The sequence below is a fragment of the Helicoverpa armigera genome, chromosome 8 (genome assembly GCF_030705265.1).
Source record: "Helicoverpa armigera isolate CAAS_96S chromosome 8, ASM3070526v1, whole genome shotgun sequence".
Taxonomy (NCBI): domain Eukaryota; kingdom Metazoa; phylum Arthropoda; class Insecta; order Lepidoptera; family Noctuidae; genus Helicoverpa; species Helicoverpa armigera.
In genome coordinates, this window is record NC_087127.1 from 10,644,178 (window position 1) to 10,667,250 (window position 23,073).

Below are 23,073 nucleotides of genomic sequence, written 5' to 3' on the forward strand. Positions count from 1 at the left end.
TATATCAGTATCAACGAAATAGTTTCAATAACAGAAGCATTCGTCTATGAATAGAGAAGGCGGGTTTTGTTGATTTTTTGTTGAGAAAGTTGTAAAGTTTCCAGATTTCTACTGTTTTGGTATTTTTGCGGTTATAAATTCAATCAAGTGTAGGGTCAAAAAAAAAATAAGCGTACCTACTATACCTTCATTTTGTACACGGGTAATATACTAAAAACTAATTTATATAGCTAATCCAGAGTTAAAATGATAGCTTTGGAATTTTGTATGTAGGCATATAGTACATTCCCAATAATCATGTATAAGCTAGGGTAGATCTCCTAGCCTTAATCAGAAATAAAACGTCAATTCGTATCACAATAACTTCTTGTATTCACTTTTAAAACACAATTTAATATCAATCGTAAGAAAACATAGTTTATCAGTCCACCAAGGAAGCGCATGTAAAGCGCGCGCTCTAACTGTCAAAATCTCTTTTTAGTGTTGTCCTCAAAGTAGAGGTAGTGTTGTCCGTATAAAACTAAAATGATTTAGTATACTTCGGTAAATATAGTATAGTTCCTTAATGTATGAAAAGAGAATATAACATACAGAACAACACAGGATAATATTAGTCTAACATTCGGCCATTCTGACCACTAAGTTTGTCCTCAAACTTCTCAAAGTCAAAGTCAAATCATTTATTTCATTTAGGCCTTTACAAGCACTTATGGACGTCAAAACCATAACTAAGTTTGATTCTAGTTGCCCATTCCAAAAGTAGCTTCCTATGGAGAAGAACGGGCAAGAAACTCCATGGTTACTCTTTTTAAAAATAATATAGTATTACAATTTGTATGTATTGATACATACAGTAAAAGCATGCGAAGATCATGTAGAATCGCAAAGACAAATGAGAGTAAAGTGACAATTAAAATGCTACATGGTGTTCACATTTACAAATTGGTTTATATTTTGGTACAAAGTTAAAGGTCAAAGTCAAGGGGTTATTCGCCAGCAAGAATTCATGACTGTGCCACCTTTACAGAGCTGCGTTCCTAGGACTGCCTCGAGGCCTTCACTCTTACTGGAGCCATCCACGCCTTCCAGCCAATCTAAACTCACGACATCTGCATTTGACCCCTCACCGCAAAGCCAAGAGGATGTCCACCAACAAGGCTTCACGATCGTGCCAACCTTCCAGAGTCGTATCTTTAACTAGGACGGACTGCATCGTGGCCTTCACTCCAACTGGAGCCATCCACGCCTTCCAGCCAATCTAAACTCACGACATCTGCATTTGACCCCTCACCGCAAAGCCAAGAGGATGTCCACCAACAAGGCTTCACGATCGTGCCAACCTTCCAGAGTCGTATCTTTAACTAGGACGGACTGCATCGTGGCCTTCACTCCAACTGGAGCCATCCACGCCTTCCAGCCAATCTCAACTCACGACATCTGCATTTGACCCTCACCGCAAAGCCAAGAGGATGTCCACCAACAAGGCTTCACGATCGTGCCAACCTTCCAGAGTCGTATCTTTAACTAGGACGGACTGCATCGTGGCCTTCACTCCAACTGGAGCCATCCACGCCTTCCAGCCAATCTCAACTCACGACATCTGCATTTGACCCCTCACCGCAAAGCCAAGAGGATGTCCACCAACAAGGCTTCACGATCGTGCCAACCTTCCAGAGTCGTATCTTTAACTAGGACGGACTGCATCGTGGCCTTCACTCCAACTAGAGCCATCCACGCCTTCCAGCCAATCTCAACTCACGACATCTGCATTTGACCCCTCACCGCAAAGCCAAGAGGATGTCCACCAACAAGGCTTCACGATCGTGCCAACCTTCCAGAGTCGTATCTTTAACTAGGACGGACTGCATCGTGGCCTTCACTCCAACTGGAGCCATCCACGCCTTCCAGCCAATCTCAACTCACGACATCTGCATTTGACCCTCACCGCAAAGCCAAGAGGATGTCCACCAACAAGGCTTCACGATCGTGCCAACCTTCCAGAGTCGTATCTTTAACTAGGACGGACTGCATCGTGGCCTTCACTCCAACTGGAGCCATCCACGCCTTCCAGCCAATCTCAACTCACGACATCTGCATTTGACCCCTCACCGCAAAGCCAAGAGGATGTCCACCAACAAGGCTTCACGATCGTGCCAACCTTCCAGAGTCGTATCTTTAACTAGGACGGACTGCATCGTGGCCTTCACTCCAACTGGAGCCATCCACGCCTTCCAGCCAATCTCAACTCACGACATCTGCATTTGACCCCTCACCGCAAAGCCAAGAGGATGTCCACCAACAAGGCTTCACGATCGTGCCAACCTTCCAGAGTCGTATCTTTAACTAGGACGGACTGCATCGTGGCCTTCACTCCAACTGGAGCCATCCACGCCTTCCAGCCAATCTCAACTCACGACATCTGCATTTGACCCTCACCGCAAAGCCAAGAGGATATCCACCAACAAGGCTTCACGATCGTGCCAACCTTCCAGAGTCGTATCTTTAACTAGGACTGCATCGTGGCCTTCACTCCAACTGGAGCCATCCACGCCTTCCAGCCAATCTCAACTCACGACATCTGCATTTGACCCCTCACCGCAAAGCCAAGAGGATATCCACCAACAAGGCTTCACGATCGTGCCAACCTTCCAGAGTCGTATCTTTAACTAGGACTGCATCGTGGCCTTCACTCCAACTGGAGCCATCCACGCCTTCCAGCCATCTCTAACTATGACTGCATCGTGGCCTTCACTCCAACTGGAGCCATCCACGCCTTCCAGCCATGCTAACAAATCGTCAACAATATAATTGCATAAACTCTCACTACGATAAACAATTTCTGCGAATATTTTCATTTCATTTCATTTTGAATCCAAACTGTGACTTGTGTACATTGCCATTTTAACAAATTGGCAACCATATACTTGTACAAATTCTTACTACGGTAAACAACTTCACGTCTAGTATTTGGACTTGTATACTTTATCAAAACATTCAAGTTTAACAGAGTAAGTTAATCTTACTATCACTGTGACTGCAACGAGGAATTCACTCCTATTTGAGCTATCTACGTCTTCTAGTCATGTTAACAAATTGACATCAAGATCCTTCTATCAAGTCTCTCGACTTATGTACCTTATCAATACATTCAAATTTAACCATGACAAGTCAACATCAACATATTGGCATCTATATACTTATATATTTTCCTATTTAAATAATCGACTTGTTTTATATCCAGTCTCTGGATTTATATTCTTTATAAATACATTCCAATTCAACCATTTCAAGCCAACATCAACATATTGATATCTATATACTTATATAATTTCCTATTTCAATAATCGACTTGTTTTATATCCAGTCTTTGGATTTATTTCTTTATAAATACATTCAAATTCAACCATTACAAGTAAACATCAACATATTGGCATCTATATACTTATATCATATCCTATTTCAATAATCAACTTTATTTATATCCAGTCTCTGGATCTATATTCTTTATAAATACATTCAAATTCAACCATTTCAAGTCAACATCAACATATTGGCATCTATATACTTATATCATATCCTATTTCAATAATCAACTTTATTTATATCCAGTCTCTGGATCTATATTCTTTATAAATACATTCAAATTCAACCATTTCAAGTCAACATCAACATATTGGCATCTATATACTTATGTCATTTCCTATTTCAATAATCGACATGTTTTATATCCAGTCTCTGGATTTATTTCTTTATAAATACATTCAAATTCAACGATTACAAGTCAACATCAACATTTTGACATCAATATACTTTTATCATTCCCCATTAAATAAACAATTCTCTATATCCAGTCGCCGGACTTGTGTAGGTACCTTACCAATACATTCAAATTCAAGCAATACAAGTCAAAATCAACATATTGACATGAATTCATTTATATAGTTCCCCATCAAGTAAACAATTCCTTATATCCAGTCTCGGTTCTTATCTTACACATACTTTATCAATACATTCAAATTTCAATATTACAAGTCAATATGAACATATCGACGACAACATACTTATGTATATCACTAAATAAACTAAAGTCACAAACAAATATCATTAAATAAAGAATCCTATGTATCCAGTCTCTGGATTTGTGTACCTCATTCAAATTCAAGCAGTACAAGTCAACATCACCATATTGGCATCAAAATACTTATATCATTTCTTATATTTCAATAGAAAACTTCTATTATACAAAGTCTCTGAACTTATGTTCCTTATTAACACATTAAAATTTATCACTATCATAATTCAAAGTGCAAATCAGTATTTACACATTGCTTCTGCTTATATAATTCTCATTACAGTAAACAACTTCTTTCTATCCAGTACCTGGACTACTGTACATTAACAATACAATATACAATTTCTTAATATCCAGCCTTAGATTCATAAACTGCGTCACTACACTTGTATTGATCTTCAATACAATATACAATTGCTTAATATCCTGTCTTATTTTATATACTTCACAATTACACTTTATTGGCACAATATATACAATTTATTTTTTAAGGACTTAGTTTCGAAGAATTGAGAGCTATGAAAAATATACACAGCTTTTTAAGTAGGTATGTGTCAATGAAGATCTCTATAAATATTGATTAATAATATTATCACAAGCGGCTCCTTACACAAAACCGTCCTTACACAATTCCTTCCGTGTATTAAATTCAGAATCATAAATGACTCGTAATTGTCAATATCCTCAAACTGGTCAATATACAAATCTCTCAATTTATTACATCTTCTATCTCTGACTACAATATATATGTATACATATTTTATCTCGTTTAGTATCCATTAATCATCAATATGATCAAAGTAGCTAATACAAATTCTTTAGTCAGTTTCTCTGCCCATCTCTTATTTATATTCGTTATCTCACAACTAGTACAATATATCTTGTCTATTCAATACTCAATTCTTTATTAGCATTCCAGTCGCTAGTTTTTAATAATTAACAACATAATAAAATGAGAAATGTACAAGTAATTACATTTTTCTCTGTCCATCTCTTATTTGTATTAGAGCAATGCCTATGGTTGAACTAAATCAATACATGTCTTCTATTATTATTATTTAACAACACAATCAAACTCAATCAGACCACTACAAGTTACAATTGTTACAACATTACAATTGTTTCTGTTAATCCCTTATTGTAGTGGTTAAAATATATAAATACATAATATCCATTTTCTTCCTCGAGTCGTTTGTTTTCAGCAACAAACAATAGAACCAGCTAAAACAGTACATAGTGCATACCTTCCATCCTATGAACTTATCAAAAGTTTATTTATGTAGTCTTATTTCAATAATTCAACAATACAACCAAACTGAATTAGTATGAATCTTTCAATTCATTTCACATCTCAATACAGAGGCTCGTAAGAATTAATAACAGATAATCTAGGTAAAAATTGTACAAATCTTTAATTTATTCATTCAATTTTCTTCGTCTGGTATTGTTTTATTAATTAACAATTCATTAAAATCACTACACTTCTCAATTTAAGCTTTTCTTTTTAGTTAATACCATTTAATCAAATTATAACTCTACAAGTTGTAAAGCGTGAGTGGAAAAGCTTTCTGCTCCTTCGGAACTATATCCCTGATGAGGGATACGAAAGCAGAATTGAAGGTGGTGGCGTAGAAACAATTTTAATACAAACAAAGTGACAACAAAGTACCCCTGAGCCTAGTTTAACTCATGGTTCTTTATTTATGGTGCCTTAAAGTATTGCCTTCTTTAGCTGTGCCCTAACAGGGCCTATAATGGTACCTACTTAGTTTTAAGCCTCTTCAACATCTATTGTAACATTATGGAATGCAAATAAATATATATGAATATAAACATAACCAGATGTCATCATCTTTAAATATAAGTTCCAATCACCATATAAATTGTTCTTTAGTCAGTTTTTTTCAATTAATGGTTCAAAACTAATAAATACTAAGCAATGCTCTTTCTTAGTTGTTGACTGTAAAACACTTGTGGTTGTACTTACTGACTTGTTAAAGATGTTGTTGACACCCCACTGAATTCACTCCTCTGATCCTCCACAATCTTGGTTTCTATTTTATAAGTGGTCAGAATAGACTCACAACATCAATCAAGAAAATCATCATAAACTGTACATGTAATTTTCTGTGAGAGAAGGTCTAACATACAATATGTGCTGAAATTTAGTCTCAGAATAAAATGTCTTACCTCCCAGGAAATTACAAGATTTCCTGTCATAAAGAGAGTATAGAGAGAAATGTTAACTCGTATCGTTACCATCCATAAAAGTTCAGGTTCAGTTTATTTATAATAATCTATATGTTTTACTGAGTGCCCTGGTATGCATTCAACTTTTAATGGGCTAGGACAAATTACTTATTAATTGCCTAGTCTTTTATTCTTTAACTGTCTCACATACTTCTTTTTCAGTATGGTATAATGTATTCTGATGGTATAGCTCCTGTGTAGTATCAGACAATTTTATGTATAACTAATGTTGTTTTGTTCCAACCCAAACCTATCTCTTATTGACCCAATTTATAATATTCATTTATTAAGTTAATAATATATAGACTGCTTTCGATTCAGATTTCAAAGCCGAAATTTCTTTATTTTGTATTTATTTGATTCTAGTATACATATCTTTAAGCAATTCGGGTTATTTTTAATGGTTGAGAAAACTGGTCTCAGCATCAAGTGGTGGATTCCAAATTAAAATGAAATCTTTCAAAAAGAACATATCTGATCTGGCTACTCAGATTACTGACACTACTGAGTTATATTTTCTTCTGATTAATTGACACTACTGATTTATATTTATTTATTATGCTTCAGTCTGTAAAATCCTTTAAGTAAATAATATTTACTACAATTGCTGCATCTTTACTGTGATTAAACTATCCTTAATGTGTTACAGTCCTATAATGTACCTGTTAGCTGTAATATCATCCAACATTCAGATAGAATAAGCAGTTTAACTTTTTCTAGGTGAGGCAATTTACAGTTAATAATATGGAAAAGATCATTTAAAAAGATTACCATTTTTATAATTTTCACTTTAGATACTCTTTAAAATAATAACAAGCAATGATATTTGCTTGGAATGAAGTTTTACTTAACAATGATGTATGCTATTGGCAGTACCAAGATATTGGTAAAACATACTTACTGTCTGAAACATACTGGCTTGAAGCATTTAGTTTCATAGTTACTTTATTAATAAAAACCAGTTTAGTGTTTATAGTACTTTAAAGTATTTGATTATCCATTATTAATACCTGTTATCACCGCTTTGGATGTACATAGAATAGTCAAGAGCTGTGTCGCACGGTTTTTGTTGGTTGTCAATTAACCACTTTATTTTCTACCTCTATTTGTAAGTGATTATGATTATTTCAATTTTAATTATTGTAATATTGGCTTTATATCATGAATATCCTATTGTTATATCCTATTTACTTATTTTTATAGGTACTTCCTTTGTCTATTTCAGTAATGTATGTAAATAATGCATTAACACCAAATCGTTTGGCCATCATCCCCATGAACTATGCAATTAGCTTTACTTGCTTTATTTACTCTTTTCTCATGAATATTTTATGTATTCAATGTGTAGCAAAAATAACACCATACATAATTACTCAGGATATAAATGTTTACCTCAGAGTATCTGTCATGTTCCCAGCTGGTTTATGGATGTCTAATGAAATATATTGTTGTACATTTACTCACCTTAAAATGTATGCATCAAATAGATCAATAGCAAACTCTGTTCACATCCATGTAAAACTGCACTTATGTGCTAAATTATATTTTGAATGGCACCCATTATGTACAACAAAATATCTATAACCTAGAGAAAACTCAGTACCGAAGCTCTGAAATGTCAGCTCAAATAGTTTTAGTATATAGAGCTAAATGTTTCTGGTTTTATATTTGTATGCCATGACAAGTGGCAAACATGTTTTAAGCACATACCTTTAATAATTGTATTATCCTACATGCATGCACCTGCGTGTGTATGTATACACATGTTTGGGCAATTAAATGATTGTTTTCTATTCCATGGATTAATTGGAATGAGAAAAAAATATTAATGCTTATACCTGATTGTCCAATGTCTCGGGTACCTGTTGCATCGCGGCGGAGAAGGTGTCTAATCGCCATCAGGCGTAGTGTGTGTCAAGCAGTAATCTACACACAAGAATCTTGTCTGGTCGTCGTCATTATAGGCTCCACAAGTTGTTGACCATGTCGCTTTGTTCTCCTTGAGTAGATAAGTCCTTGATACATTATTGCGATTGAGCAATCAGTGCTGTGGTCATCTCGTCTTCGTTTAAGTGTTTCGCATAGTGTGGCGTGATTATTAATTTTATTGTATTCGGAGCATTCGCGCCCCATTGGTAATTAGGCGTTTTCTGTTCTTCCCGCTTCTGATATAAGCTAGGGTAGATCTCCTAGCCTTAATCAGAAATAAAACGTCAATTCGTATCACAATAACTTCTTGTATTCACTTTTAAAACACAATTTAATATCAATCGTAAGAAAACATAGTTTATCAGTCCACCAAGGAAGCGCATGTAAAGCGCGCGCTCTAACTGTCAAAATCTCTTTTTAGTGTTGTCCTCAAAGTAGAGGTAGTGTTGTCCGTATAAAACTAAAATGATTTAGTATACTTCGGTAAATATAGTATAGTTCCTTAATGTATGAAAAGAGAATATAACATACAGAACAACACAGGATAATATTAGTCTAACACATGGGCCATGTCGATCATATTGCGGTATTTTTTGGGATCGTATTTGAATCTTATAGGCATTCTTGTCATATGAAATCCTTTCAAATTAGTTAATGCAAGATACATCATAGTCGTGGGATTGCTATTCAAATATTAACAGGCGCGTTCCGTTTTCTGCTCCGAGACTCAAACATCAATCTATGATTAGAAATTATTGTATCTCAACCTAAACGTAAATTAATAAGAAGAATCAATAATTTTCATAAAGTTTTGGAAGAAATTTTGTAAATACTACGTTTAAAGTTTTTACAAACGCTGCAACCCAGCCGGCAAACGTCAAATGTGGGAGTGGGACACACCGCGAAGTTTCCTAGGCTAGCGAATGAGAGGGTAAAACGTTCCGAGCGAGGCGGCGATCTCGCCCGACATTGAGTGCCGAGAGACTGTTTTGTTGACGCAGAAGCGCAGCAAATAAAGTGCGCAGGCAGTGCAACGATTATCACGTTCGCAGGCCTCTAAATAGTGATGTAAATAATACATTTATCGTAATACAACGTAAACGTAGACCACGTAAAGTACTTACGGCAACAGAGTTATACGAAAAGAGACTCGGAGTCAAGTGTCGTGATAATTCACAGCACCATAGCAACCGAACAGTGAAAAACTACGACATAAGTGACCGTCGCGTTTTCCACTATGATGCCGTGATAAACCATCAAAATAAATAGACAATTTTGTTTTGTAAAGGGACTTGTTCATCGGAGTGCCACATCTCGAGGGCCTTCGTGTATTGGATGAACAGAAAGGCAAGTATAAGTTGCCCTTTGTTAGGTCGTATGTATTCACCTTTCACGTAGGAGGGCCTGATATTCATGGTCAACAATGTTTACTCAATACTTGAGCCCGTTGTCATGTAGCTGTGCTATAATAATATTCGATTGCGACGTCAAGGCTCGATAGAAGACCTTGTATCGTCGTATTTGGCTGTATAATCAATCAATTTTGAGATGTTTCGTTGGAATATCGACTGATTAGTGTTATAATTGTCTGCGTAGTTGTAGGGTTTCAATCAATACAGTAGCGTGTGCCTCCAGTTGAAAATAATAATAATGTGTCGTGATTGTAGGTAGCGTGTACCGTGTTATGTTTGTGTGGGTTGGGTTGATGTTCTTTGTTGTCGGAGCTGTCAGCTGTTCGCGCGGGGATCGCGGTGAGCGCGGGGGGAGCGCGCAACTGGTCCGACGAGTCCGCGCGCGCGCCTTGCATTACATTACTCGTGCCGTCTGACCCTACTCCGTTTGCAAAACAAGCTTTCTTTTTATCAAACCCCTTTACTAACCAGATTGATGGCTAAAGCACTTTTTGTGCACAAAGTGTGACATCAAAGAGCACGCGAGCGATTATGCGGACCTATCAATAAATATTTATGAAGCGCCTGATAAAAAGGCCATGTAGGTAGCGTGAATTACTTTGTAACGTTCCAGCAGATCGTATCTGTATAGGTACACAACGTTTAGGTAAAGCTGGGGCCTTGCCAACAACTAAATGCGCACTAAAAAGCATGAATATTTTTGTTGAAGCGCTTTAGATAAGAGCTGAGTTATTGTGACCCCAACTCGGTACGCGACTTCATTCAAATCTCGTTTGAATGAATAAAACACATCGTTTTGGAGTTTTACTATGAAATGTTATTATGAGCCAGGTAACCGAGTAAATGCGTAGGTAAACATAAATAAGGAGACTTAAATAGTCGATCAGTATCTATATTAGCTAAAGATCAAAGCACACATCAGACATTTTACAAAATATCTCTGAAGATGGACATGGTGGTCCAAAAGATGACATTCAAGTCGCAAAATCTAGATTCCTCATGCTTAGGAGCACACACCTCATTGCCAATTCTGATACTCAGTTACATCTTCTTAGACTTTTTGATCTCCTTGAAAGCCAGCCAGCCCCAACATAGTTGGGAAAGCGCTAGGCAGATGATGATGTCCTTAGGTAATACATAGACTAAACTCCATAAGATCCTCATCAAATTGAAGTTGGTACTGTCTAGATAGAGGATCTAGTAACATGTTTCCTATTATCATCAATTCCTAGCGAGGATGTAGCGAACAAAGCTTCGGACGAAACTTCAGCATGCATTGATAAAGTTTGCCTTTGTTCAATTTGCCGTGGTCTGAAGTGAAATGATACGAGCGTTTACTTCAGAAGTTTGCCTTCATTATCTAAACCGCAGATAGTGTAGCTACCTATAGTTTCTGAACTAATTTCATACATGATGTACCTACCTAGTACTTACGTATTATTTTTAGCTTGCGACTTTGTCTTTTGGGGTTTCAAGGATGTGGTATTCAAAAACACAGTTCATCCAAGGAGGTTTAATAACCTAAGAAGCCCTTTTGACCGAGGTATCTCAAATCCCCCTGACGGCTTCTTACATAAACGCACCAACCACTGTTACTGGGTGAAAGTCGGGTCTGTCCGCGCCCTCCTAAGCATGGTGGTGTAACATCAGCACCTTAGAAAATCTGCATTGCTTTGTGAATGATCCCCGAAACATTCATTGCGTGAAAGGGCAAGCATTGTGTGTCTATTATGTAATAGTAGGTACACTTTTCTATCACTTTTTCGCAACAATCCTTAAAAATTCGCTAAGAACTTTAAAACCCATAAACCTAAACCCACCGACCCATAAAACGAGCCTAGAATTACCACATAATCGGCATAGAAACAAGATAACACCTGCATATTACAGAAGCCAGTCCACTTGCATCTGTCCGGCTTCCATAACGAGTAATGAGATACATTTGTGACGTCACTCACTATGTAGGTAAAGCCATTATGTCAGGCTGTCAGCAGACTTCCTTGTCATTACGTAGGTATATGAGATTAGTGCTAAGGTAACCCAGTTTTGTTGCAAGCGAATGCACTAGCAGTATTTGTGAGTTTAGATTGTAATTACTGTTTAAAAACCAGCTTCTGAGATTTTATAAGCTGTGGCCATGATAAGTTAAAGCTAGGATAAAACAGTCTTCAAAACTATAATATTTATCAAACTTGTAACTCTCCTCAATTTTATTTGTGGTAGACGCAACATGCTATGTTCTTCTATTCCTCTCTGTCAATCGTGATTTTGACATTTTCTCCCTTCTTATTCATGTATCTTTTCAGACAATCCATCCTACAGTCTGTCTCTCCAGCCATTCACTTTCATAGTTAACACACTCTTTGGGGCCTAGTTAATAGTATTAAACTAGAGGTATATAACACGTCAAACTTCTAATCGTAGGTGTAAAATTACTTAAGTAAATGTTAGAAGTTCAAACTAAAGTCAGTTTTAACCTCTATTTGTCTTTAGGTTTAACTTCCAACCCGTATTTTATTTAATTAGAGCATTCCCGTGGTACTGTTATAATTTTCATTAGGTAAGTTTATGATTAAACATAATTATATTAGCTTTTCAAAGTAATTTCATAAAATTGTTACTCATACACGTCTGTGCCATCTTTATGAAATAATTAATTAACCTTCAATCAACCTATGTTATTTTCTAGAGCCCTTTTCATGGATTACATACCTACTTATTTTTTATGTATCTCAGTAAAATTCATTAATGGTTTCCAAAGAATATTTTTCGTTCCCCACAATTCGGATCGGTCGCCATTCTAATATTAAAGGAATTCCTATTACAAAATCCATTAACCGCTTCCTTGGTTTTCCTATTTAGAGGTAGTAAAATATGCGAAGTTTTTTTGTAATCCTTCATAATTTTCCTTCAATATTACATGACCATCCTTGCCCTGGATAGCACAAAATTCCTAAAAGAAAATAAATACATAGTTTTCTAATGTCATGTCATGCACACGAATTAGAATTAGTTTTGGACAAAAAGTGGTGGGAGTGGTGGGGATTAAAAAAAACATGATATTAGAAAACGAGCTGTTGCTAACATAAAACCAATAGACAAAGTTTCTGAAAACCATAAAGATTAAAATACAAGAATTTCCTTAATTCTGATAACCTTCCAACGTTTAACTTGGCAAGAAGCAACGTCATACGTAACCGTTTGAAGCCTTAAAGCGAAGAGAACTATGAAATATGAAGGTCTATTACTTCTTAGAGGCAATAACTCAGACGGAGTCGAACAAATCAAGCGTTCTGACTTTGAGGGATGAAGGTTTTGTCTATTAGAATATTTTACCTGTTTACTTTCATGGGAATGTTGATAGCTTGAATAGCTTCTTCACGGTGTGTACTCGTACCTACATATAATTTGCTATAGATCTCTCAATATGGTGTAGTAATTTAGATCAAATTAATCTTCGTTGTTTCATGTTTCCAATTAGCTTCTGTCAGCATTTCACGCACTGCACGTGGGAATTATTCACCTGGATAAAAAGTACCCTTAAAGCCTATAAGCGGGCTATCTAACGCTGAAATATTCAATTTTAAATCGCTTTTCATTTACAACTTTTTTGTATTGAAACATTGCGATTGCAACCACGATGTTCCGTCATAGAAATTAGTACCCGCCCACGAATTAAATGTCTCGCAAAATGTTCGAACGCACAATGAGTGGTCTGCGGTTTTGCTGCAACCGCAGTTACTCCACACCGTTTGAAAGCACGCACGTCATCTCAGATTACCCACACTAAACACTTTTATTGTTACTTGTACCTGTTATAGAAGGTGCAACAACCTTCTCTGTAACTATTTCTGATAGTATTGTGTGTGCCTCGCTCTGTTGCGCCGGTATTAAGTGTCGTTGGGCTGATTCTTTAGCTCTGTTCTGCGGTTAAGCAATCTGCCCTTTGAATTGATGCTCATGTGGTTTGCGCATCCGCCTAGGATCGGGTCGACGAACGCAAGTTTCCTACCAAAAGAGTAAATGAAAAGCGACAAACAAGAGAGACGAATGAAATCCGTAAAAATGACAAAGTTACGTTTGACGTTCCAATTTTAAACCCGTTCTGATTTGAAAAGGTTTGAACGAAAAAGTCTGTCTACGTCAAATTCCATTTTGCAGACAAACAGATTTAGAAATCCAATTCAGTATTTATAGGTTGAGTCTAGAATTAGACTTAGAATAAACTCAAACTTTCAGATTTAGCTAACGAAGTTTCTTGCTTATTTAGGGCATGGTAACAAACAAAAAAAGTTCTTATTACATGACTCTTTGGAGCAGAAACTGTATTTAGTCTCTAATGTTTAAGCTTTGTTAGTTGGTTTGACCGCGTCAATCTCACGAATTTCAGATTATATTTCTAAAAGAAAAAATAACATCTACCATGTGCCTGTATATAAATTTTCATACCTGTCGTTTTATCCGGGTGTGCCGAGTAGTTCCCATGGAACGCGGGTGAAACCACTGGTGGGAGCTAATTTAACTATAACATAATTGGTGGTTATTTCAGTGAACCAAAAAGGTCTAATGTGGCTTCCAAAATGCCAACTAAGTTTTATTCGTATAAAGTTTTGTAGTTTTCCAAATCGTGACCGAAGTTCTCATACAAGTGAAGTATTCGCTGAGAATTTAAAGAGTGCATGAAGTTGTGAAGAGTTGGAAACTGTAGCAATTTGTGCATTCTGCTTGAACGCGATATGGTTGAATATTTTCTTGACAAATTGCTGTGGAAACTTTTGATGTTCATGTCCATTTGTTGGTGTAAACGTCTGTGAAACATGTTAATGATATCAGTTTAATCGCTTATGTCGAAGATAATGTGGGATTTCCGTGGTCGTGTCGGATTGCTGTCCCATCGGGTTATGAGAGTGAAGGAATAGGGAGTGCACCTGTGTCTGCGCAAATGCTCGTGCACATAATATGTCCTGCGCAGCTGGCTGATCTCCTTAAGTGAGAACAGCCGCCGTGGTCGAAATCGGCCGTGGACGCCATTAATGAGGGATTTTATGGTTATATACTGGACTAGTTACAAATCTCGAATATGTGAAGTTATACTCCCGTGCCTGGGAGGGTGTGTAAAGCCAGCAATCCTGCTGAGCAGCAGTCGCTATGGCTGTCGGTTTTGAGAAAACTGGCTCTTTGGCTTGTTTGGTGTCCAGACAAGAAGAAAACCATACAATGTTAGCTAGCGCAATGGTCTTGTTAGTATGGTCTCAAAGTGAGCGATAAAGTAAAACGGCGTTGTAAAAGAAAATGATACCGTTTAGCTTGTTAAAAAGTTTGTGAAAATATCTCCGCTCTTGTTTTCAACCCATTTTATGATGTTGTGGTAAATATGGTTTTTTTTTGGATATATATGTGTAGAATGAGTTCAATCAGTTGAGTGCAGTTGTTATAAATCACTAGCTTCCCGCGGTCGTCCCATGGTCCCATACATCTGATTGGAGTACCTGAATAAAATTAGACTATAATAAAACCTTCCCCGGTAAATGAGTTAATACTGAAAGAATTTTTAAAATTACCGTTGTGTTACATATTTAAATTGACAGAATCAAGTTCAGTGTAAAGGCTTTGAACTGAAATATGTATATTTTTTACTCATTCGCTCTTGAAACACCAGAAATTGCAAACATATGCCTCGTAAAATTCACGCAAGAAAAATCTCAATTTTACGAGTAAATAACCCGTAAAATATTGTATGCAATGTCGTAAAGGCGGTTAGTATATTACCGTAATTTTATTGGCACCTTCTGTCTCTTACGGTACTTTAATAATAACGTTCTTTTATGTTTTTATTTAATAGGTATTTTTTTATAGGTAGCAGCCCCATAAGAACCTGTGGGTAAAAAAAAAATGGAAGACTAAATTCAAAATGGTTGGTCGTCGACTTGTCAGTCAGATAGAAAGAACATAAAATTATAGACTATTTTCTTTGACTTTTAAAATTGTTGTTCCGGTGTAAAATACTGTGTTACCATATATTGTAGTAGTTTGCCTTGAAGGTCTCTTAATTGAAAGTTACCTATAGCCTGTTCACTTTTTAACATCAAATACGCCCATTTCGCTGCATAATAAAAATTGTGGGCACCTATGTTTGAACTATTTTCATCTCTATGTACACCGAGTTTAAAACGCTGTCATTCAACACGGTCTTATATGAATTTATATTTATATATAAAAATCTGAATACGTTATAAAAAAAAATCGTGCAATTTCGTGCAAAGTACAAAAAAAACCATATACCTGAAATTATTATAAAACATTTTTGAACGGTTGTCACCAAAATTGCAATAAACGTCACTGAAATATTATAAAATGATAAATGGGGTCACTGCATGGCTCTTATAAGTTGAAATATAGTAATGGATATGAATGGAAATGTTAAAGACGACAAAAAAACATATTCTTATACGAAGTAGTGAGTATAATCTTTAGTAGTTCAGCTAGAGCATTATTCCAGGGTCATCATGAATTAAGAAGAAATAATGAAATCTCTTCCGTTTCAAAGAGATTTACTTATTTTATTTTTTGTAAAAAAAAATCGGAATCATCTTTTAAGTAAGTACCTATTCCGATCCGACTTTAAAATCTCATTCGTTGAAACAAAATACTTAAGTTTAATTAAAAATTCGTGCAATAAAAATATTGTTTTAATTGTATTGACAAAATGTATGTTAAGAGCTACTAGATAACAAGAGCGTGCCAATTAATTTTAACGATGCAATCAGTGTTCTTGTACTATTAACATCAATGATGTGATACTAATTTCGAGTTACATACTATTTTTTATCATCATCATCATGATTTTTCCTTCCTCTCATTTTTCTGCATGCTGTGCCCATTTTATTCTTTAAGAGTCTAGCTCTTGTGGGTTCCTTCCACTTCTGCGTAGCGATCTTCATCTTTACTCATCAGGGTCCATAATTGTTACTTCTTTTTTATATTGCCACCTTATACTGTACTTTTACATTATGAATTGCAATAAACGATATGATTAAGCTTCCTCAGCTGAATAGCAGTAGACCTTCTCAAAAGGGGACCAACCATTCAGCTGGGAAATTCCCCAAACACCGGCAAAGTACGTAAATCCGAAAGCCTGGCAACCCTACCAAACCCAACATCTTCTCTTGATGAGGGATAATATATGTTAGGTAATTTAGTAATTAATTACATAATTAAACATAGTTAGGAGATCGTGTATGTTTACCAACCACATAATTACCAACAGAATATAGAGTATACAAAGTCGACTGCGAAAATGATTTATGTAACAGGGCTAAGTTATTATCTATTAGCTAACACATTGCGATAGGTTGTTAATATAGAGGCTGAAAAAAAGAACGTATCTAAACTAAATTGACATCAAATGAAACTGTAAATGTTGCAAATTCACACATTTCCACAGTTCTATCCGAACTCTGAAGTGGACGGAACACAGAACGGAACAGGGGACGGAAACACAGAAACTAAGAAACTACCCTCCAAAAATATTCCGAGCGAAAGTTTGTAACTTGGTTGAGAAACTGAGGCAGATTTCGACCTCACCCTAACCCAAATAGCTGCAATTTGACCCGCAACTTGCAATGTAGGCCATGACGTCACTATGCGGAGATGCATCGCCGCGATAGGGGAAAGTCTATCGGTAAGCTATGCTTCATGGGAATATGGGAGTAGAGTATGTTGGTGAATGACAGGTCGAGATTGAAGGGTCGTTTTTGTGATTGGAAAAGTTTAGAATGAAGAACGGATTTTCTGGATTTTTTGCAAAGGATTTTTGGTGGGATTGTATAGGTTTGGTTTGTTTGAGTAAACGGTAGCCAATGTGCATGTCAATATCGGGTTATGATGATCTATAGGCGATAAAGGTGCTCAAACAAGTCACTTTTGGCAAATGTTCTGGCATATCCCAAGGCGTAGTTAGCCATGCAGCAGATATCACGTATCAAACATGCTGAATGCCTGTGTAATGACGGCTGATAAGGCTGGGTCCCATTGGACCCACGTCATTACGTGGTAAACGGGATCACATAATTCCCTAACGATGGGATCGTTCGAAAGATAGGTGAAAGAAAATGACTGTGTGCACCATACATTTGAATTGTAAGGATGCCCAAAATGGTTTATGAAAAACTGCCAGTATCGAAGAAAGCATCACATAAAAATCTATTGTCAAAGTAGAACCTTAGTGTTTGCCAAGAATTTTGAACGACAAGAAGTCGTAGAAGCGTGGTCAACGCCCACCGACTGAGCGGGCGCCAAGAGCACTCTCTTTTGAACTTTTCATAACACGTTTCAGATTGCTGAATCTGGTAAAATTTTCAGTATATACCTACGTTAGGAAAATAAATGGTCCTGATAGACCAAGTTTTAAGCGTTGAAAAATTATTTAATTGAAACGTAGTTTGTCAATTTTTGTATCATATACGAGTATTTTTTATTTTGAACGATTGCATTTTTGTTCTATGTTGTCTTCAACCTAATTTTATCTAAGAACTCCTAAAGAAGGGAGTTATTTTAGTTTCTTCTTAAACACCTCCATGTTTCTTCATGAAAGTTTTGCGAAAAATTGCCACCCTTTTTCTTCACTGTTTGCCGCAAAAATCTGATATAAAATCATAACAGCCAGTGTTGCCAGCTAATCATTTATTCCGCCGGTGTGTCCCAGTGCATTATGATGCAGTGGCCTGACTGCGAAGTTCTGATAGATAATCCTTCATAGCCCGTTATGTAGTCTCCGAGTATATTGGGGCTTAGCTATTGCTACCTTCATGGAGAGATTACAGGGACCGATATTCAGTGACATTTTGATATGGAATTGAAAATACAAGGTTGATTGTTCTGAATATATGGAAAGTTGAATAATTGCGTTAAGATTTTCATAAACGAAAATTGTAGTAAGAGCAAGATTCTCCATGCAAGAAATCCAAAAATGTTTGTCATGAAGTAAACTTTGAATTATTTTGTCAATATTTACTTATTTCAGAAAGAGGTGATTACTATATAGTGAAAGAAAACACTTATTCAGCTTTCAGGCATTTCCCCGCAAAACATCATGACAATAATCACGTATACAAAACGAAAATAAAGTTTGATTCACACAGTAAGTCACGATGGCGAACGTCATCTGTTCGCAGCGCATGATTTGCTATGAGTGGGCATTTGATAAATTACTTACGTATTATTATATACCTGTAGTACGTACAATGGTATTGAGTTTAACTGTCTTATTGCAATTTTGACCATCCTATGCAGAAGAGAGGAGTTCGATTCATCATCTCCCGAGCCTTTTCCTAACTATGTCGAGGTCGGCTTCCAGTCTAACCGGATGCGGCTGAGTGCCAGTGCTTTACAAGAAGCGAATGCCTATCTGACCTCCTCAACTCACTTACCCGGGCAACCCAATACCCCTTGGTTAGACTGGTGTCAGACTTACTGGCTTCTGACTACCCGTAACGACTTCGAGTTCGATTCACTCCAGTTTATTTCGTACTTAATCAAGCGACTCGATATTGATCAACGAGAAAATCAACTGAAAAGTATCTGCAGTCGATTTCAAATCACAGACTTTTCCAACAGATTCTCAACGATTGGTAATTTAAAAAACTCATCAAACCATGACAAAACAAAAATGCCAACAGACCCAAGCACATTGCACTCACAAACATTCATTTTCCACTTCATCGGTATACTCATAATTGGAATCGGTATCCATTTTGTCGTTTTCAAAAGCCGAATGGAATCGATTTCCATCGGCATTCAAGTAATATGATTAGCCAGACTGTCTGTCTGACGCGGAGGTATCGATACCTAGTGTAAATCGATTTTGGAAATGGTCTAAGGATAGTTCTAGGGATTGGTATAGCGTCTTGTGATGTTCATTTGTTTTCTGCTCTTGGTTTAGTAGTGCTTAATTCAGTCGTTTGTGTATTTATTTTATACTTGTGGCGCAGGCTGGAAGAAAATGTATTATTTCAACACTGTAAAGTACATATTTGGAAACTGTTACTATTTTCAGCAACTATGAAAACTGAAGAACATTTATGTAAAAAATAAATTTACACGAGTACTTACTTATTTGGTGTGATCTATACTAGATCTATTAGATATACTTGATTTATTTTTTAGCTAAATGTTCTTCAGTTTTCATAGTTTTACTGACCTATCAAGGGCGCCTTTGTTAAATGAATGGCATTTATCATTCTGGCAAGAGCTGCCGTGGTTTTTGTCATTGGAAAGGCATTTCTTTATATGAAGTCGTCATGTGTGTGACGAAACTACTGCCACATGTTTGCCATGATTTTATTCTCATAAATGCCGATGTCGTTGCACTTTCTTGATAGTCTTACTAGGATTTCAATAACCAATCTATTTTTTACTTACTAGATTTCGACAATAGACCCACACATGCAATTCAAAGTTTTTATGCTTTTAAGAAAATGTCATTTCGTTATTCATTCTTAAAATTTGCATCGGAAGTAGACTCAGACCTACATGCTCATAATCTTTTTGTCCCATTTCATAAATAAATCTGTGAAAATGCAACTCATACCGCGGGAAAAGCCAGCACTTTCTATAAATTGTTCTTCCAAAGCCCCGACAGTTTAAACAAAGAATGGCCTCCTAGCCTCTACACATAGACAATACAGCATGGTGGTCGCTCGAGCCCTTGGCTGCTCACAATAGACAATGCTGGCTGAATATAATACTGTTCGCTAGCTTACTTTACTCGTTTGCTACAGAAAAATAAATTGTCTTATTGGGTTACATTTTATATTTTAAACTTGAGAGAGTGTTTTGTTTTTGATTTATTAAAAGTGAAACATGTTTTTGTTTGTATGTGTTTGGATGTAGATCAGGTAACAAAAATATTATAACTCCCTCATCCTAATTTATCTCTTCATCTTACTTTTTTTGAAAAGAAAATGCGGTTGTGGGTGATAAATCTGGCTAGGCAGGACGCTGCATCCCTTTAAGAGTCGCCTGTACTGTGCATGTATTTAGGGATGAATTTTCTTTACTGAGGCTTGTAGGTAGTATCCTATTTTAAACTATCATAACCTCTACTATTAATTAGATACTCCTATCAAAATATTTCCACAAGCGAACACCGCCTATTCTAACAAAACATCTAGGAGGAACAATGGGAATAGGTATAAAACACGCGGTCTGACAGTTGAACACATGACCGATTGCGTCACTAATGAGTTGTGCAACTTTGTCAATTGTCTATGACACGAGTCGTGCCAATGTCCTTTGTGTGCATTTTATAAGTAGTAAACGGGGAGAAGGGGGGGAGGGGCGGTCCTTTGTTGATATTGTCAGAGTATGACACGTTTTTGCAAAGAAAGCATACCTAAATGGGATTTCCCTAAGTGTGTCAATTTAGGAGTATTTAATAGAGGAATGGTATTCTGTTCTAGACAAAGACATACCAAGTTTTCAAAGGTCTTTGTGTGTAGATATTGTTATCTCGTATCGACACTAGTTAGGAGTATAATTGCTCAGTATTCACATCTTTCTTCTACGTGATACTCCTTAGAGAGCCAGTTTTAAAGTGCGTAAGGCTAGCCTAATACTTCCTTTGGTGGCCCTATCAGCATCACCAAAAATTGAGGCTTCACCTTTTCATATTGTTAAGAGTTATGCATTAAAATCCTAGAAGCTGCCTTTGCTAAGCAGATGTTTTACAAAGCTGATTCAACAGGTCACCTTATCGAAACTTCAAAGCGTATAACAATTTTAGGCCTATAATGTGAATTAATGATATCCTGTAACATTTTATTAATTAGAACTATCAATATAATTATTAGAAATGTAATGAATAACAGGAACTGATACGATATCACTTCTTGGTACCGACTACCGATATTCAGTTGGTGGTTGGTTTAGTACTATTTCTGGGAAGTTTGAAAACAAGTGGCTGAACTATAAGTTTAATCTTTGCTTTCTTACGGCCAGTTTCTTCATCAAAAGTAATGTCTAAAGTAAAAGTAACGGTCAAATTCGTTTTTTCCAGGCTAAAGTGACAGCAAAACTAATAAAAAAAAATGAATTTGACCGTTACTTTTACGTTAGACATTACTTTGAATTTGACTTTGGCTTTTACTTTTGATGAAGAAACTGGCTGTTAGTTATTTTTCAACACCATCTATGCATCCATGCCTTGCTCGTCCCCTTTTATCGGTCACAAAACCTTTCTCCTTTCATCTCCTTTGTACCTTACAATTGAATTTTACACACAATTGCATGAATTGTCACTCACCATTGAAAGCCTTGAAAAGCTCATTTATATTAATACTTAATACGTTTATGTCATACATTTAAATATTACTATTGTAATACCGTTATCTACTACTGTGACATTCGTGATGCACTGAAATGTTGTTTATTAATATCTACTGAAAGTGTTTTCATGGATATTTGAAATATTTATGCTGATCACGCAAATATTCTGTCTGTACCCACACGTATACATACACTGCCCATGTTAATATTTTACCTACTTGGCCCTCTACATTCTACTCTGTTTAACAGGAGTTTGTAACGAAAGTATCGGAATCTATACTAATATTACAAAGCTGAAGAGTTTGTTTGTTTGAACGCGCTAATCTCAGGAACTACTGGTCCGATTTGAAAAATTATTTCAGTGTTAGATAGCCCATTTATCGAGGAAGGCTATAGGCTATTTTGTATCCGGGTTCGTGCAGAGGTTTCCACGGGATGCGAGTGAAACCGCTAGTATTGGGTAACTATTGTCATTGCCTTTATAACTACCTGATAAAATTTTGACTGTCATTTAGAAAGTATGAATGCTTAGTTGATTGATAAATGCATGGAACATAAGAAAATGCATCGACCGTATTATCTGTATATCTCGCTCGAAAACCCCTTAAAACTCCTCCCCACCGTTTGCAAATAAGACACTACAGTTCTATAACCTAATCCAACCAATCACAGATACCTTTCAAACATACAGACAGACAAGCAACAAACTCTAACAAGACATGAAACGGACGCGTTTTGATTAGCCAGCCACCACTGAGTAATCGCACGTCAAAAGCCGTTGGAACTGCAGTATGCGCGGGCGCACAACGTCATGTACCAATCAGCTGGCCGATGCCAATTGGCTCCAATTCATTCGCAAATTGAACGATAACCGATACCATAGCAACTGGATAATGTATTTTAGTTTTTATGCTGAATAATGGCCGGTTTCTAACAACCTTAATCCGCTGTTTATTTATGCATTTTCCCTTAAAAAGTTTCCAAGCAGAAAAATTACGTAGACAAAGACTATAATGATTGAGTCTCTTTCAAACTTTCAATTTTGACATTTGAAATGTCATTTTCTGAGTCGCTCTGTCCATAAAC

The 23,073-nt window shown here is 36.4% G+C and overlaps 1 protein-coding gene and 1 long non-coding RNA gene across 2 annotated transcripts in view; one reads left to right on the forward strand and one right to left on the reverse strand.

Annotated features, from left to right (window-relative positions):
- Positions 1-339: 339 nt before the first annotated feature.
- Positions 340-8,072, reverse strand: LOC126055202 (uncharacterized). Its single transcript, XR_010276688.1, has 2 exons — positions 2,747-8,072; positions 340-2,684 (listed from the first exon to the last, which is right to left on the reverse strand). It is a non-coding gene; the product is annotated as an uncharacterized LOC126055202 (long non-coding RNA).
- Positions 8,073-9,174: 1,102 nt separating this feature from the next.
- LOC110372253 (protein yippee-like) overlaps positions 9,175-23,073 on the forward strand; it is a 115,472-nt gene continuing 101,573 nt past the window's right edge. Inside the window, exon 1 of the mRNA XM_049838288.2 lies at positions 9,175-9,598. The gene's annotated coding sequence lies outside the window, so the exon portion shown is untranslated. The remainder of the gene's footprint in view (positions 9,599-23,073) is intronic.